The sequence below is a fragment of the Panthera pardus genome, unplaced genomic scaffold (assembly GCF_024362965.1).
Source record: "Panthera pardus isolate Hobbes unplaced genomic scaffold, ASM2436296v1 HiC_scaffold_11, whole genome shotgun sequence".
NCBI lineage: Eukaryota > Metazoa > Chordata > Mammalia > Carnivora > Felidae > Panthera > Panthera pardus.
This window is the reverse complement of record NW_026526666.1, coordinates 51415730-51430588: the sequence shown is the minus strand read 5'-3', so window position 1 is coordinate 51430588 and position 14859 is coordinate 51415730. Positions and strand designations below refer to the sequence as shown.

General features: G+C 37.9%; 1 protein-coding gene across 1 annotated transcript in view; it reads right to left on the bottom strand.

Annotated features, from left to right (window-relative positions):
• Positions 1-12161, bottom strand: part of CUNH1orf141 (chromosome unknown C1orf141 homolog) — a 64126-nt gene extending 51965 nt beyond the window's left edge. Inside the window, exon 1 of the mRNA XM_053894203.1 lies at positions 11998-12161. The gene's annotated coding sequence lies outside the window, so the exon portion shown is untranslated. The remainder of the gene's footprint in view (positions 1-11997) is intronic.
• Between the last annotated feature and the right edge of the window lie 2698 nt (positions 12162-14859).

The window sequence follows — 14859 nt, the reverse complement described above, 5'->3', positions numbered from 1 at the left end:
AATGATAAAACTCAAAGAATTTACATTATGTCTGCAACATACAATTAGTAACTATTAATATAATGCAAAATATTTTCTCTTTAATAGAAAACATTTGGTAAGATGTACATCAAACAACTGAAATGGATTCTTTCAGTTAAATTCAACAAGTAATTACTGAATGAGATCATGAAAGCTATTATATTCAGGACACAGGGAAACTATACAGATTAGAGTCAGCCAAGGGAAAAAGTGCATAGGACAGAGTTCAGGAGAAGGACTAAATGCAGAGCTTCTGTTGTCTCCTCCTATGGAGTCAGGACAGGTTACTCTTCCAGTATGGATATATGACAATACATATGAAGTATTGTCAACCAGGGAAGCTTACCTAAGCTTCGTGTCCAGAGTTTTTAGTGGGGCTTCATCATATAGGGATGTTTGACTGATTGATTGCCCTGCATGGTTAATCTCAGTTTCCATTTGACCCAAAGCACCCACCTTAAGTCACATTGTTGACCTTTCTGCAGTGGCCAGCCCCCACCTTAAGACTAAATGGGTGTAGCCAGGCCTCCACACTAAATCACACTGTTAGACTATTCAGTATGACCCAAGGCCCCTAAGCAAACAAAGAAATTCTATCAGGCACAATACCCCTAGGACTCAAAGATTACCCCCTAGAAGCCAGGGCAAAGGTCAGAATTTTCTTTGAGCAAAAGATTCTTTATTATAAATTCTTTCCTACACACCCACTCTATTTGGTTTTGAAAGTATCCAAATTTTTATTTACCCATTTTGAAATGGTGAAAAGCCTGAAATTCCCCATCCCCATCTTCTGTCCTCTCTGGAGAAGGGAGCATTTCCTTTCTTGCCCCACAAAAACCATGAGGTCTGAGAGACATGTCACTATTCTTCAGCCTCCCTATTGTCCCTTTTATATCTTTATTATTCCTCTTTCTTAGGAGAGGCCTCCTCTTATGAGATTCATGCCAACCATCTCTCCACACCTACTTACTAACAAATTTCCAGTCATTTCCCACTTTTACCAATTTAGGAATGTCAGTCTTCCTTTCCATATTAAATCCATGAAGGCAAAAGTTTTGCCTCTAAACTCATTCACCTACCAAATTAAAGCTATCTTTACTTCTTTATCCTCTAAAACTGTAACTCTTTAATCTTGAGCTCTGATAGATCTCTGATCACACAATCTCTTACCCCTTTAGTCCATTAGTCTCTTCCTTCCAGATAGTAAGCTCTTTGGTCCCTTAATCACCCCTTAATCCCATCTTTTTCATTTGCAAACCCAACAGACATCTTTCAGACCCTGTTATTTGATCTTTGTTCTGAATTCGACACTTCTAATTCTGGTTTTTTGAAACATTCTCATCCCTTGGCTTCAATGATCCCACTCTCTCCTACTTCTCCTGCCTTACTGCCAATTTCCTTATTACTTTCCTCTATTCCTCTGCTCACTCCTCAAATATTATTGTACCCTAGAATTCTTTCCTGTTTTTCTTTTCCTCCCTTCATTCCTTTCCTGGGCTTGACAATGCCCTCAGAATACAGTCAAAATTATACAACATAGAATATGAAACCTTATATCATCTGAGTCTTGTCTATGTTGAACTGAGTTCTGATTCCCTTTATAGCTTTGTCTCAGCCAACCTATGGTACACAAAGTAACAACCTTACCAGTTAATGTAAGTTTTTCAGATGTTCCAGGTTTTTCTTATCTCTGTGTCTTTGTTCATGCTGCTCCCTCTGCACAGGCACTTTAGAAGAACTTATTCAACCCTGTGGTCCCAAGGGAGGAGCACTTTATCTATGCAATACCAATGAGACCACTGGCCACAACTCTCTAACCACAGTGACTGGCTCAGGAAGGGACATATGACTCAGGTGAAGTCAATTAGAACCCAGAAAGTTCAATTCTGAGACATCGAACCTCCAGGAAAGCAGATTCTCTCTCTTCTCCTATCTGTTGTGGGCTTTGGGGGCCACCACAAATAGCCTGAGAATGGAGTCAATCCAAAGGAAACAAACTGAAAGATTGGATATTGGTGGTATCATCTGAGCCCAGGGTGAATCTACCACTGATGCTCGAGCCACTGCTAGACCTTGTCAGCTTACATGATTAAATAAATTCTCTTTGTGCATAAATTAGTTTGGATTTATTTTTCACTTTCTACAAGAGGAAGTCTAAAAACAGATACTGTGCTCAACAAATATTTGTCAAATAAATGGAAATGGTAAAATTAGGAGATTAATGATCTCATGGGCCAATCTGAGAATTAAATGATTTAACAGTCTGAAGTGCCAAGCATAGTGCCTAGCAAAAGGCAGATAACCCAAAACTTCCTTTCGGTTTCTGTGCCCCTTAGCCTTCTCACTATCCGCACAAAGGCCACACAACATAATTCAAAATGGCTACCTGCACCAGATTTTATAGTAATACGAAAATACATACTCTCAAGCATTTCGATTATTAAATCCTAGACTTTTTCTCTATAAATCCTTTCCTCCTATTAAAGACCACAATTTTAAACACATCCCTTAGTATAGCATCTTAAAATTTTTTGCCTGCTATGCATGCAAAAACATAATATTTAGAGTAAAAGATTGTCAGACCTGACTTCATATTTAAAACTTCTGCATGTCAAAAACATCATAACAAAAATTTAAAATATATTGCACTTGGAAAACTACCTAACATGTGTAAACACAGAGTATCTTAAAAATCTTACAAATCTTGAAAAAAAGACAAACGCCATACTGGGAGAAAAAATATGTGTTGCATATAAACTGTTCATTTGCAAAATAATACCTACAAATAACCATTAATTATATTTTTAATATCAACAAACTTATCAAAGGCGTATTCATTAAACCAACAAAATATAACTCTCTCCCTTGTATTGGCAAGTTGGAGAAAGGAACAGAGACACATGTATACCTATGCTCTGCTGGTGCAAATGTAAATTGTCAGGATGGTAACTTACAATTTACCTCAAAAAATATATAACCTTTGACCCACAATTCCACTTCCAAGAATTTATATTTGGGAATTAATCATAGAAATCCACAAAGAATTAGAAATAATGATGTAAATGTAACAATATACTTTATAAGTGTGAAAAATTGAAAGTAGATTACTGGCATCTATTATTTAATTGTTGAATTCCCATTTATTAACTTTATTGTCTATCAAATGGTCTACTGAATTTCACATACATTGTCTCATTCAGTTTTTATTTTATAGATTTAAAAATTTGATTCAGAGATGTTAAACCTCTTGATCAAAATAATAAACCTACTGGATAGGGGTGGGGAGGGAAAAAAATCATAAAGCTATTAAGTGGCAGATTCAGAATTCAAACCCAGTTGTATTTATTTCCAAAATCTATGATCTTTACTACTATTTTTAGATTATTTATTTATTTATTTACTTTCAAGTTAGTTAACATACAGCGTAGTCTTGGCTTCAGGAGTAGAACCCAGTGATTCATCTCTTATGTATGACACCCAGTGCTCATCCTGAAAAGTGCCCTCCTTAATGCCTGTCACGCATTTAACCCACCACCCCCTCCAGCAACCCTCAGTTTGTTCTTTGTAGTTAAGAGTCTCTTATGGTTTGCCTCCCTCTCTGTTTTTATCTTATTTTTCCTTCCCTTCCCCTATGTTCATATGTTGAGTTTCTCAAATTCCACATATGAGTGAAATCATATGATATATCTCTTTCTCTGACTGACTTATTTCATTTAGCATAAAACCCTCCAGTTACATCCACATTGTTGCAAATGGCAAGATTTCATTCTTTTGCATCACCAAGTAGTATTTCACTGTGTATATATACCACATCTTTTTAAAAATTTTTTTAATGTTTTTATTTATTTTTGAGACAGAGAGAGACAGAGCATGAGCAGGGGAGGGGCAGAGAGAGGGGGAGACACAGAATCTGAAGCGGGCTCCAGGCTCTGAGCTGTCAGCACAGAGCCTGACTTGGGGCTCGAACTCATGGAGTGTGAGGTCACAACCTGAGCTGAAGTTGGACGCTCAACCAACTGAGCCACCCAGGCGCCTCTATATACCACATCTTAATCCATTCATCAGTTGATGGACATTTGAATTCTTTCCGTAATTTGGTTATTGTTGATAGTGCTGCTATAAACATCGGGGTGCATGTGACCCTTCGAATCAGCATTTTTGTATCCTTTGAATAAATTCCTAGTAGTGCAATTTCTGGATCATAGGGTAGTTCTATTTTTAACTTTTTGAGGAACCTCCATACTATTTTCCAGAGTGGCTGCACTAGTTTGCATTCTCACCAACAGTGCAGAAGGGTTCCCCTTTATCCACATCCTTGCCAATATCTGTTGTTTCCTGAGTTGTTCATTTTAGCCATTCTGACTGGTGTAATGTGGTATTTCATTGTGGTTTTGATTTGTATTTCCCTGATGATGAGTGATGTGGAGCATCTTTTCATGTGTTTGTTAGCCATCTGGATGTCTTCTTTCGAAAGATGTCTGTTCATGTTGTCTGCCTGTTTCTTTACTGGGTTATTTGTTTTTCTGGGTATTGAGTTTGGTAAGTTCTTTATAGATTTTGGATATTAACTATTTGGCAGATATATCATTTGCAAATACCTTCTCCCATTCCACTGGTTGCCTTTTAGTTTTGTTGATTGTTTCCTTTGCTGTGCAGAAGGTCCCAACAGTTCATGTTTGCTTTTATTTCCCTTGTCTTCAGAGACATGTCAAATAAGAAGTTGCTGCAGCCTAGGTCAAAGAGGTTGCTGCCTCTTTTATCCTGTAGGATTTTAAGGGTTTCCTGTCACACATTTAGGTCTTTCATCCATTTTGAATATATTTTTGTGTTTGGTGTAAGAAAGTGGTCCACTTTCACTCTTCTGCATATTGCTGTACAGTTCTCCCAGCACCATTTGCTAAGAAACTGTCTTTTTTCCATTGGTTTCTCTTTCCTGCTTTGTCAAAGATTCATTGGCCATATATTTGTGGGTCCATTTCTGGGTTCTCTATTCTCTTCCATTGATCTCTGTGTCTGTTTTTGTGTCACTACCATACTGTCTTGATGATCACAGCTTTGTAATACAGCTTGAAGTCTGGGATTGTGATGCTTCCAGCTTTGGTTTTCTTTTTCAACATTACTTCGGCTATTTGGGGGTCTTTTGTGGTTCTATGCAAATTTTAGGATTGTTTGTTCTAGCTCTGTGAAGAATGCTGGTGGTATTTTGAAAAGGATTGCATTGAATGTGTAGATTGCTTTGGGTAGTATCGACACTTTAACAGTATTTGTTCTTCCAATCCATGAGCATGGAATGTTTTTCCATTTCTTTGTGTCTTCTTCAATTTCTTTCATGAGCTTTCTATAGTTTTCAGCATACAGATCTTTTAACTCTTTGGTTAAGTTTATTCCTAGGTATTTTACGGTTCTTGGTGCAATTATAAATGGGATCAATTACTTTTATCTCTTTCTGCTGCTTCATTATTGGTGTATAGAAATGCAACCAATTTCTGTACATTGATTTTATATGCTGCAACTTTGCTGAATTCCTGTATCAGCTCTACTAGTTTTTTGGTGGAGTCTTTTCGGTTTTCCATGTAGAGTATTATGTTATCTGAGAAAAGTGAAAGTTTGATTCTTATTTGACAATTTGGATGCTTTTATTTCATTTTGTTGTCTGATTGCTGAGGCTAGGACTTCCAACACTATGTTGAACAAGAATGGTGAGAATGGACATCCCTATCTTGTTCCTGATCTCAGGGGGAAGCTCTCAGTTTTCCCCATTGAGGATGATATTAGCTGTGGGCCTTTCATATATGGATTTTATTATGTTAAGGTATGTTCTTTCTATCCCAACTTTCTTGAGGGTTTTTTATCAAGAAACGATGCTGTATTTTGTCAAATGCTTTTTCTGCATCTATTGACAGGATCATATCATTCTCATCCTTTCTTCCATTAAAATGGTGTATCACATTGATTGATTTGTGAATTTTAAACCAGCCCTGCAGCCCAGGAGTAAAGCCCACTTGATCATGGTGAGTAATTCTTTAAATGTAGAGTTGAATTCAATTTGCTAGTATCTTGTTGAAAATTTTTGCACCCAGGTTCATCAGGGATGTTGGCCTGTAATTCTTCTTAGTGCGGTCTTTGTCTGGTTTTGGAATCAAGGTAATGCTGGCTTCATAGAATGAGTTTGGAGACTTTCCTTCCATTTCAATTTTTTGGAACAGTTTGAGAACAATGGGTATTAACTCTGTTTTAAATGTCTGGTAGAATCCCCCTGGGGAGCCATCTGGCCCAGGACTCTTATTTGTTGGGAGATTTTGATAATTGATTCAATTTCTTTACTGGTTATGGGTCTACTCAAATTTTCTATTTCTTCCCATTTGAGTTTTGGTAGTGTGTGAACGTCTAGGAATTTGTCCATTTCTTCCAGATTGTCCCATTTGTTGGCATATAATTTTTCATAGTATTCTCTTATAATTGTTTGTATTTCATGGTGTTAGCTGTGATCATTCCTCTTTCATTTGTGATTTTATCTATTTAGGTCCTCTCTCTTTTCTTTTTGAGAAGTCTGGCTAGCGGGTTATCAATTTTGTTTATTCTTTCAAAAAACCAGCTCTCAGTTTCATTGATCTGTTCATTGATCTCTTTTTTTTTTGGATTCTATCTTGTTTATTTCTGCTCTAATCTTTATCATATCCCTTTTTCTACTGGCTTTGGGTGTTATTTACTGCTCCTTTTCTAGGTCCTTCAAGTGTAAGGTTAGACTATGTGTTTGGGACCTGTTTTTGCTTCTGGAGATAGGCCTGAATTGCAATGTATTTTCCACTTAGGATTGCCTTTGCTGCATCCTAAAGGATTTGGACTGTCATGTTTCATTTTCATTTACTTCCATGTATTTTTAAATGTTTCTTTCACTTCCTTTTTAACCCATTCATTCTTTAGTAGGATGTTCTTTAACCTCCATGCATTTGGGGGCTTTCCAGATTTTTTCTTGTGGTTGATTTCAAGTTTCATAGCTTTGTGATATGAAAATATGCATGGTATGATCTCTACCTTTCCTTATCTGTTGAGAGCTGTTTCGTGACTCAGTATGTGATCTATTTTGGAGAATGTTCTGTGTGCATTCAAGAAAAATGTATATTCTGCTGCTTTAGGATGAAATGTTCTGAATATATGTGTTAAGTCCATCCAGTCCAATGTGTCACTCAGAGCCATTGTTTCCTTATTGATTTTCTGCCTAGATGATCTGTCCATTGCTATAAGTAGAGTATTTAAGTCCCCTACAACCATGGTATTGTTACCTATACATTTATTTATGATTGTGATTAATTGACTTACATATTTGGGTGCTTACACATTGGGGCATAAACACTTAAAATTATTAGCTCTTCTTAATGGATAAACCCCTTAATTATGATATAGTGCCTTTCTTCATCCCTTGTTACAGTCTTTGGTTTAAAATCTAGCTTGTTGATATAAGTACGACTACAGCAGCTTTTTTTCTTTCTTTTTTTGGTGTCCATTAGTGTGATAGATTGTTCTCCATCCCCTCACTTTCAATCTGCAGTTGTCCTTGAGTTTAAAATTAGTCTCTTTTAGGCAGCATATTGATGGGTCTTGTTTGTTTTTTTTTTTTTAATTTTTGATGTTTTTCTATTTATTTTTGAGACAGAGAGAGACAGAGCATGAGCAGGGGAGGGGCAGAGAGAGAGGGAGACACAGAATCTGAAGCAGGCTCCAGGCTCTGAGCTGTTAGCACAGAGCCTGACACGGGGCTTGAACTCACAGACTGTGAGATCATGACCTGACCTGAAGTCGGACGCTTAACTGACTGAGCCACCCAGCACCCCAGGTCTTGTTTTCTTATCCATTCTGATACTCTATACCTTTGATTGGGGCATTTAGTCCATTTACATCAGAGTGATTATTGAAAGATATGAATTCACTGCCATTGTGTTATCTGTAGATTTCATGTTTGTTGTGATGTCTCTGGTTCTTCACAGTCTTTGCTGTTTTCCACTCACAGAGTCCCCCTTAGGATCTCTTGTAGGGCTGGTTTAGTGGTCACAAACTCCTTTAGTTTTTGTTTGTCTGGGGAAGCGTTTGTCTCTCTATTCTGAATGACAGCCTTGCTGGATAAAGGAGTCTTGGTTGCATATTTTTCCCATTCAGCACATTGAATATTTCCTGCCACTCCCTTCTGGCCTGCCACATTTCAGTGGACAGGTCTGCTACTACCCTTATGTGTCTACCCTTGTAGGTTAAGGCCCATTTGTCCCTAGCTGCTTTCAGAATTCTCTGTTTATCTTTGCATTTTGCCAGTTTCACTATGATATGTCATGGTTTTGACCTATGTTTGTTGATTTTGAAGGGAGTTCTCTGTGCCTCTTGGACTTGGATGCCTGTTTCCATCCCCAGATGAGGGAAGTTCTCAGCTATAATTTGCTCAAATAAATCCACAGCCTCTTTCTCCCACTCTTTTGGAATTCATATGATTTGGATATTGTTTCATTCCATGGGATCACTCAGCTCTCTAATTCTCCCCTTGTGATCTAGTAATTTCCTTTCCCTCTTATTTTCAGCTTCATTATTTTCCATGTTATCTTCTATTTCACCTATTCTCTCCTCTGCTTATTCCATCCTCACTGTCACTGTATTTAGTTTATTTTGCATCTCAGTTATAGCATTTTTTAATTCATCGTGACTAGTTTTGAGGTCTTTGATCTCTGCAGCAAAAGTTTCTCTGGTGTCTTCTATGCTTCTTTCAAGCTCAGCTATTAGTCTTATGACTTATCCTAAATTCTTTTTCAACATATATTGTTTATATCTGTTTTGAACAATTTTCTGGCTGTGATTTCTTCTTGAACTTTCTTTTGGGGAGAATTCCTCTGTTTTGTCATTTTGTCTAAGTTTCTGTCTTTTGAGTATTTTAATTTTTTTTAAAAAAGAGACAGAGTGCAAGTTGGGGAGGGGCAGAGAGAGAGGGAGACACAGAACCTGAAGCAGGCTCTAGGCTCTGAGCTGTCAGTACAGATCCTGATGCAGGGCTTGAACCCATGAACCATGAGATCATGACCTGAGCTAAGGCCAGATGCCCAATCAACTGAGCCACCCAGGCACCCCTGGGTGTTTTAAATTCTTGTTGTCTGTCCTGAGCCTACCAGTACTTTCATATTAAGAAGGGATCATACACTGTCCAGGTCCTGTCACTTCAGGAAGTGTTTTTGGTGTATGTTGCATGCACTCTGCTGTTGCATTTTGGCTGCTCTGTCCCACTGGTCAGTCCTCTGTAAAGCTCCTCCTTGCTTGTAGTGGTGGAGTGTTTGGACCTTTTACCAGGAATGCTTTGATTTGTTTGTTCAAGTAAATCTGGCGGTGTGGGGTAGGGAAAGGAAAAGTGGGGGAGGGGGGCAGGAGCCTGATCCCAGAAAAAGAGAAAAATGAAGGGGGCGAAAAGAAGATGAAACAGAGAATCAAAAAAGTAAAGTCTAAATCCAGAGAAAGAGAAAGGAAAATAAAGAAGAAAGAGAAAAGGTGGAAAAAGAATAGAATAAAAATGCTTGATAAAACATTTAGATATATAATTATTTAAAAATTTTTTTAATGTTTATTTATTTTTGACAGAGAGAGAGAGAGAGAGACAGAGCATGAATGGGGGAGGGGCAGAGAGAGAGGGAGACACAGAATCTGAAGCAGGCTCCAGGCTCTGAGCTGTCAGCACAGAGCCCAATGTGGGGCTCGAACTCACAGACTGCGAGATGATGACCTGAGCTGAAGTCAGACACTCAACTGACTGAGCCACCCAGGCGCCCCGAGATGCATAATTATTTCATATATATATATATATATATATATATATATATATATATATATATATAATTGTTTAATGTGTGTGTGTGTATATATGTATATGTATATATATATATATATATATATATATATATGTATATATATACACACATATATACACATATAATAAGAACTGACCAAAAACAAATCAGAAACTATAAGCCTGATTCCAAAAGAAAAATAATAAAAGGGTAAAAATAAAAATAAAATAAATTAAACTAAAATACAAAACAAAAAAACAGTTGTCTGTAGATGCCTGGGACTAGTGACTGTGCTGGTTTGGAGGAGAGGCCATCTGGTTCACTTAGTGTCAGTTTTTCTCCAGTAGATAAGCAGTTGCCAGGTCCAGAGTGGCGGGGTTTTGTGTAAGCATGTCCCGCCTCCACTGGAGGCCACTGTGCTGCTCTCTGATGTCCCACCACGTTGGTGTTGAAGGTAAAATGAACATCTCTTCCCCCTGACCAGATATCTCTACCCATGCTGTTCAGGCAGCCCTTACAGAATAGTGAGAGCAGTCGGCTTGCTCTACTCCACAGTCTCCCGATCTTTGTAGGCACTCAGCTGGGAGTCAAATGCAAAACCTTAAAGGACCCAGCTGGGTGTGGTTCCTCTCCCCTGTTCCAGAATAGAGCCACTCTGGCCTGCTGATAAAAGGCCTTTGGTTGGCACCTGCAGGGTCTTTTGTCCTTGGAAGGGCAATAAAGCCTCTTCCCAAAGTACTTGAGGAAGGGAACTGTTCTCTCCCAGTGAACCCCTGAGATTGCTACACTGAACTATGCACTCTGGGGCTGACTCCCACTTCCCAGGAGCATGAGCCAAGGCTCCCGGTTTTGCTCTGGAGAAAGCCACACACTTCTGAACCTCAAGTTTCAGCCCCTAAGGCTGTTTGCAAAAAAGAAACTGGAACTCTCCATATTTCTCATTCCACAGTCCATGGTCCAGAGAGGTTTTCTCTTGTCCTAACTCGATGCTGCACTTTCACACCTCTCTCTCTCTCTCCCTTTTGTTTCTCCACAGAAAAAGTTCCCTCCCCTTTGTGCCTATGCCGTTTTATCTCCCGCAATTCACATACACACACCTCGATCCTGCCAAGCTGTCTCCTTCCAACTGTGGAGATCCTTCTGTACTCGGCAGACTGATTTCCTGGATGTTCCAAGTGATCTGACCTCAATACAGCTGTGTCTGAGGGACGAGGAAAATCCGGGTCTCCCTACTTCTCCACCATCTTAACTCCCTCTCAATTGTCTTTCTTTCTTTTTCTTTTTCTTTCTTTCTTTCTTTCTTTCTTTCTTTCTTTCTTTCTTTCTTTCTTTCTTTCTTTCTTTTTCTGTTTTATTTTATTATTTTTGAGAGAGAGGAAGACAAAGAGCAAGCAGAGGCGGGGCAGAGAAGGAGGGAGACAGTGTCCAAAGCAGGCTCCATGCTGTTAACACAAACGTTACGTTACATGGGGCTCAAACCCACAAACCGTGAGATCATGACCTGAGCGGAAGTTGGATGTTTAACTGACTGAGCCACCCAGGCACCCCTATTTTTAGATTTTCTCATCTAAATTCTTATCTAGCCATTTGATGTTACATATGATGTACATATTAAAAGTGATATAAAGGAATATTAATTATCTAGGGAAATATTTATGATATTGTTAGTTGAAAAAAACATATTGTAAGACTTTAGACATAGAATTATTTTCTTTTTGACAAAATAAAATATGGGTCTCTGTTCACAGAAAAAGAACTGTGATAAAACATCCTAAAAGATGGTTACCTTGGGGTGGTAAAATTGTATCTTAGAAATTTTTTACTGCTGTTACTCTTGTTTTTCCTAAATGCACAAAGACTAACACCTAGAGAATACATATAAATATGTATTATTTTTGCAGCCAAAGAGTTATTTAAAAACTTCAGTATGGCCTTAAGTTTTCTTTCCTTCTTGTGAGATTTGGAAAGTCAAAAGCCTTTTAAAATAAAAAGTTTAAAATGTCTTTCCATTTAACACCCCAAAAAAGTTTTTACAAAAGTACATAAAGCTAAAGATTAAAACAATAATAACTTAATGATTTTAAAAGTAAAGGATAAACCAATAGAAAATAGAAAAGCTGAAAGTAGACAAAAGAAAGATAATTGATAATTTTCAAGCAATCACCTTTCAAATGCTTCTGTTCTCTGTTCCAGGCTGTGACACTTTTTCCTGAGGGAGGAGCCAAGATGCTTTTGTGTGAATAAGAGCTGGAGCCTCTCCAATTGGCCTGCTCTCCAAGATAGTTTACAAATACAATAAGGCAATCTGTTTTCTTCGTAAGGCAGGAAAAATCTGAAATGAGCAAGACATTTTAGCTCTGACTTCAAAACTACTAAGTTTTGATTGTATCCTACCGTGGAAATAATAGATTAGTTATTCCTATGACTCAAAATCAAATGTAAATATTTTTATTACTCAAAACTAGTGAGGATACATCCAATTAAATTGAAATAGAGTCTCTAATGCTGAATTGAACATAAAATTCCTGCTTAGATTAAGTTAGCATTCGGAATCTTATTATAATTCCAAAATCAGCTTTTCAACTCTTCTAGAACAGTGACAGAAAAGCAGTTTAATGTGAGTTTGAAATATTTATATGTTTTATTTGAAATTTTGCAAGGGATTCTGTTACTTTTTTTAAAAGTTCTCAGAAATCTGTCTTATTATTTTAAAATATTTAAAAAAATACTCTAAAACCAAATTAGAAAAATATTATTATAGCCCTCATAGACCAGTGACGAACCAGGCAAAGGTGGATAAGGGAGTGTTGATAGAGAAGGCAGGAGGAAGGGAAGAAGGAGAGAGAAATCAGAATGAACTGAATAGGTGGGGGAGGGGATTAAAGAGCAAATAAATTCTTTAATAATCATGGAGGGTTTTATGGTACATATAAGAATATGTCCTGGATAGCTCTTTTGTTATTTTCTTTTTGGTACTATTTAGAGAAAGAAGGTGAAACTTTAAGAGAAAGAGGGCAGGGAGAAAGAGCAAAGACACATGTATGAGGTATTTTGCTAGATGTTTTGTTTCTGTTATTTCATTTAAAAAGTAACCACTTTTTAAAAAAGTTTAATATTTATTTTGAGAGAGAGGGCACATGCAAATAGGGGAGGGGCAGAGAGACAGGGAGAGAGTGAGAATCACAAGCAGGCTCCTCACTGTCAGCATGGATCCCCATGCAGGGTTCAAACCCATGAACCATGAGATCATGACCTGAGCTGAAATCAAGAGTTGGAGGCTTAACTGACTGAGCCACCTAGGCTCCCCAGAAATAAATCACTGTTGATTGAACTGTGTTCAATCATCCCCACAAGCTTAAGAAAAAGGTATTATTATCCCCATTTCATAGACAAAAAAACTGACACTCAGATAGATGAAGTAATTTGACAAAGTTACTTAGGTAGTGAGAGGATGTTTTTATTTTCCTTTCAAAGCCAGGATCTTTCTCCTCCTCCCCACCCTCCCCAGCATAACAAAATCAAAAGCTATACATGTGCTTCATGTAGAGTAAGTAGAGTGTAATATCCTGTCTGTGACTCAAGACAAATTGGACAGTCTCCTAAGAGATAGGCAATCTTGAGATTGTTTGAAATGAGTAGCATAACTTGGGATATAGTGCTGGGAAGAATTTTTCCTTCAAAAGTAAAATTAAAGGTGAATAGATCATGAAAATATAAAGATCATTACAAAGTGTTCTACTGTTGGCGCCTGGGTGGCTCAGCCGGTTAAGCATCCAACTTCAGTTCAGATCATGATCTCACAGTTTGTGGGCTCGAGCCCCACATCAGGCTCTGTGCTGACAGTTCAGAGCCTGGAGTCTGCTTCAGATTCTGTGTCTCCCTCTCTCTCTGCTCCTCTCCCACTCACGCTCTGTCTCTCAAAAACAATAAACATTAAAAAAAATAATAAACAAAGGGTTCTACGATCTTATTTGCATTGTCCCAAAAGCAGACCAAGCAAAGACAAAGATTTCAGTACAAGGAGTTTACTTAGCAAGTAATCCCAGGAAGTGTGATGAGGTAGTGAAGCAAGGGAAAAAGAAAATTTAATATGTTAATGAGTAGGTCACTGCTGCTGGCAACTGGGGCTCAGTTCCCCTGGGTAGCTCTGAGAGCTGTTGGAATTGATGTAGAACACACAACAGAATTGTCCCTTCTATGGGTGAAGAAGCTAGGGTATTTATCTATAACACTCATCCCTCATTGAATGATGGTTATTCTGTGTCATTATATCCCTGGCACTTCCACCCTGCCCACAAATGGGCTGAGCTCACTTTTGAGACCACAGATGACTGAAATAAGATGTCACTGGAATATAAAGAAATTCTCCATGAAGCTGCAGGTGACCTTTAGGAGTAGACTGAAGGAATATATAGGCAGGACATCAACAAAATTGACCATGGGGACCAATAAATAATATCATGTGTGTCTGTGCATGTGTGTAGCTTCAATAAATAAAACACAGTTTCAGAAGATAAGTATTTTCAATAGAATAAAATGAAGAGAAAAATTATATTCTCTTACTTATATACATCTTCCTACCTCTTGGTGGCAGTTTACCAAAGTTTAGATGGAAGGAAGGAAGGGAGGAAGGGAGGAAGGGAGGAAGGGAGGAAAGAAGGAAGGAAGGAAGGAAGGAAGGAAGAAAGAAAGGGAAAGAAAGTCTTCAAATGACACTGAATATCTCATAATAATGGCCCCAAAACACTTCCCCAGAATGTGCCCTTCTCCAGTTGGAGATTAAGCTACTGTTACTATATTGTAAGAGTGCTTCCCTTCTCCCCCTAGCCCTGACCATTTTTATACCTATTATAGTCATGAAATTACTATTACAGTGCAGTGAAACTGTTGAATTAATACTTAAACCACTTTCTTACTTTGTGTATCTCTTTACTGCTACTTAAGGCCTGATTTGTCTCTCTTTATATTGGCATTTTTTATAGAAACAAAAATATCTTTCTTTTCAGTAAGAGAGGAGCTGTTTTCC